This window comes from Oncorhynchus keta, unplaced genomic scaffold, assembly GCF_023373465.1.
Source record: "Oncorhynchus keta strain PuntledgeMale-10-30-2019 unplaced genomic scaffold, Oket_V2 Un_contig_17989_pilon_pilon, whole genome shotgun sequence".
Taxonomy (NCBI): domain Eukaryota; kingdom Metazoa; phylum Chordata; class Actinopteri; order Salmoniformes; family Salmonidae; genus Oncorhynchus; species Oncorhynchus keta.
In genome coordinates, this window is record NW_026280683.1 from 3,172 (window position 1) to 7,500 (window position 4,329).

Consider the following 4,329-nt stretch of genomic DNA (forward strand, 5'->3'; position numbering starts at 1 on the left):
GACTGTCAGTGAGTGACTGTCAGTGAGTGACTGTCAGTGAGTGACTGTCAGTGAGTGACTGTCAGTGAGTGACTGTCAGTGAGTGACTAACAAAATCAACGAGGGGCTCCGCGGTCGGTAATTCATCCAGTGAGTGACTGTCAGTGAGTGACTGTCAGTGAGTGACTGTCAGTGAGTGACTGTCAGTGAGTGACTGTCAGTGAGTGACTGTCAGTGAGTGACTAACAAAATCAACGAGGGCTCCGCGGTTGGTAATTCATCCAGTGAGTGACTGTCAGTGAGTGACTGTCAAAGTGACTGTCAGTGGTGACTGTCAGTGAGTGACTGTGAGTGAGTGACTGTCAGTGAGTGACTGTCAGTGAGTGACTAACAAAATCAACGAGGGCTCCGCGGTTGGTAATTCATCCAGTGAGTGACTGTCAGTGAGTGACTGTCAGTGAGTGACTGTCAGTGAGTGACTGTCAGTGAGTGACTGTCAGTGAGTGACTAACAAAATCAACGAGGGGCTCCGCGGTTGGTAATTCATCCAGTGAGTGACTGTCAGTGAGTGACTGTCAGTGAGTGACTGTCAGTGAGTGACTGTGAGTGAGTGACTGTCAGTGAGTGACTGTCAGTGAGTGACTAACAAAATCAACGGTGGGGCTCCGCGGTTGGTAATTCATCCAGTGAGTGACTGTCAGTGAGTGACTGTCAGTGAGTGACTGTCAGTGAGTGACTAACAAAATCAACGAGGGCTCCCGCGGTTGGTAATTCATCCAGTGAGTGACTGTCAGTGAGTGACTGTCAGTGAGTGTGAGTGAGTGACTGTCAGTGAGTGACTGTCAGTGAGTGACTAACAAAATCAACGAGGGGCTCCGCGGTTGGTAATTCATCCAGTGAGTGACTGTCAGTGAGTGACTGTCAGTGAGTGACTGTCAGTGAGTGACTGTCAGTGAGTGACTAACAAAATCAACGAGGGGCTCCGCGGTTGGTAATTCATCCAGTGAGTGACTGTCAGTGAGTGACTGTCAGTGAGTGACTGTCAGTGAGTGACTGTCAGTGAGTGACTGTCAGTGAGTGACTGTCAGTGAGTGACTAACAAAATCAACGAGGGGCTCCCAGCGGTTGGTAATTCATCCAGTGAGTGACTGTCAGTGAGTGACTGTCAGTGAGTGACTGTCAGTGAGTGACTGTCAGTGAGTGACTGTCAGTGAGTGACTAACAAAATCAACGAGGGCTCCGCGGTTGGTAATTCATCCAGTGAGTGACTGTCAGTGAGTGACTGTCAGTGAGTGACATAATGACATAATGAGGAAAACTGCTGGGGGGCTCCTGAGTGGTGCAGCGGTCTAAGGCACTACAGATCCTGGTTCGATCCCAGGCTGTATCACAGCGGTCTAAGGCACTGCACCTCAGTAATTAGAGGCGTCACTACAGATCCTGGTTCGATTCCAGGCTGTATCACAGCGGTCTAAGGCACTGCATCTCAGTAATTAGAGGCGTCACTACAGATCCTGGTTTGATTCCAGGCTGTATCACAGCGGTCTAAGGCACTACAGATCCTGGTTTGATTCCAGGCTGTATCACAGCATTCTAAGGCACTGCATCTCAGTAATTAGAGGTGTCACTACAGATCCTGGTTCGATTCCAGGCTGTATCACAGCGGTCTAAGGCACTACATCTCAGTAATTAGAGGCGTCACTACAGACACCCTGGTTCGATTCCAGGCTGTATCACAACCGCTGTGATTGGGAGTCCCATAGGGCGGCACACAATTGGCCCAGCGTCTCACCTCTAGGTGTCACTGAGAAAGAATGACAAGTGCTTCTAACTGAAGACGGAGTTAAACACTTATCCGCAGAGTAGAGCAGGTCGTTTAGAGATAAACACTTATCCACAGAGTAGAGCAGGTCGTTTAGAGATAAACACTTATCCACAAAGTAGAGCAGGTCGTTTAGAGATAAACACTTATCCACAAAGTAGAGCAGGTCGTTTAGAGATAAACACTTATCCCCAAAGTAGAGCAGGTCGTTTAGAGATAAACACTTATCCCCAAAGTAGAGCAGGTCGTTTAGAGATAAACACTTATCCACAAAGTAGAGCAGGTCGTTTAGAGATAAACACTTATCCCCAAAGTAGAGCAGGTCGTTTAGAGATAAACACTTATCCCTAAAGTAGAGCAGGTCGTTTAGAGATAAACACTTATCCCCAAAGTAGAGCAGGTCGTTTAGAGATAAACACTTATCCCCAAAGTAGAGCAGGTCGTTTAGAGATAAACACTTATCCCCAAAGTAGAGCAGGTCGTTTAGAGATAAACACTTATCCCCAAAGTAGAGCAGGTCGTTTAGAGATAAACACTTATCCCCAAAGTAGAGCAGGTCTCTTAGAGATAAACACTTATCCCCAAAGTAGAGCAGGTCGTTTAGAGATAAACACTTATCCCCAAAGTAGAGCAGGTCTCTTAGAGATAAACACTTATCCCTAAAGTAGAGCAGGTCGTTTAGAGATAAACACTTATCCACAAAGTAGAGCAGGTCTCTTAGAGATAAACACTTATCCCCAAAGTAGAGCAGGTCGTTTAGAGATAAACACTTATCCCCAAAGTAGAGCAGGTCGTTTAGAGATAAACACTTATCCCCAAAGTAGAGCAGGTCGTTTAGAGATAAACACTTATCCCCAAAGTAGAGCAGGTCGTTTAGAGTTAAACACTTATCCCCAAAGTAGAGCAGGTCTCTTAGAGATAAACACTTATCCCCAAAGAGGTCGTTTAGAAACAAAGTAGAGCAGGTCGTTTAGAGATAAACACCACAAAGTAGTTTAGTTAAACACTTATCCCCAAAGTAGAGCAGGTCGTTTAGAGATAAACACTTATCCACAAAGTAGAGCAGGTCGTTTAGAGTTAAACACTTATCCCCCAAAGTAGAGCAGGTCGTTTAGAGATAAACACTTATCCACAAAGTAGAGCAGGTCGTTTAGAGTTAAACACTTATCCCCAAAGTAGAGCAGGTCGTTTAGATATAAACACTTATCCACAAGTAGAGCAGGTCGTTTAGAGTTAAACACTTATCCACAAAGTAGAGCAGGTCGTTTAGAGATAAACACTTATCCACAGAGTAGAGCAGGTCACTTATCCCACAAAGTAGAGGCAAACTTATGAGCAGTCGTTTAGAGATAAACACTTATCCACAAAGTAGAGCAGGTCGTTTAGAGATAAACACTTATCCACAAAGTAGAGCTAGTCGTTTAGAGATAAACACTTATCCACAAAGTAGAGCAGGTCGTTTAGAGATAAACACTTATCCACAGAGTAGAAACGTTTAGAGTTAAACACTTATCCACAAAGTAGAGCAGGTCGTTTAGAGATAAACACTTATCCACAGAGTAGAGCTGTCGTTTAGAGATAAACACTTATCCACAGAGTAGAGCAGGTCGTTTAGAGTTAAACACTTATCCCCAAAGTAGAGCAGGTCGTTTAGAGATAAACACTTATCCACAAAGTAGAGCAGGTCGTTTAGAGTTAAACACTTATCCCCAAAGTAGAGCAGGTCGTTTAGATATAAACACTTATCCACAGAGTAGAGCAGGTCGTTTAGAGTTAAACACTTATCCACAAAGTAGAGCAGGTCGTTTAGAGATAAACACTTATCCACAGAGTAGAGCAGGTCGTTTAGAGTTAAACACTTATCCACAAAGTAGAGCAGGTCGTTTAGAGATAAACACTTATCCACAGAGTAGAGCTAGTCGTTTAGAGATAAACACTTATCCACAAAGTAGAGCAGGTCGTTTAGAGATAAACACTTATCCACAGAGTAGAGCAGGTCGTTTTAGAGATAAACACTTATCCACAGAGTAGAGCAGGTCGTTTAGAGTTAAACACTTATCCACAAAGTAGAGCAGGTCGTTTAGAGATAAACACTTATCCACAGAGTAGAGCAGGTCGTTTAGAGTTAAACACTTATCCACAAAGTAGAGCAGGTCGTTTAGAGATAAACACTTATCCACAGAGTAGAGCTAGTCGTTTAGAGATAAACACTTATCCACAAAGTAGAGCAGGTCGTTTAGAGATAAACACTTATCACAGAGTAGAGCTAGTCGTTTAGAGATAAACACTTATCCACAAAGTAGAGCAGGTCGTTTAGAGATAAACACTTATCCACAGAGTAGAGCAGGTCGTTTAGAGTTAAACACTTATCCACAAAGTAGAGCAGGTCGTTTAGAGATAAACACTTATCCACAAAGTAGAGCAGGTCGTTTAGAGATAAACACTTATCCACAAAGTAGAGCAGGTCTCTAAGAGATAAACACTTATCCCCAAAGTAGAGCAGGTCGTTTAGAGATAAACACTTATCC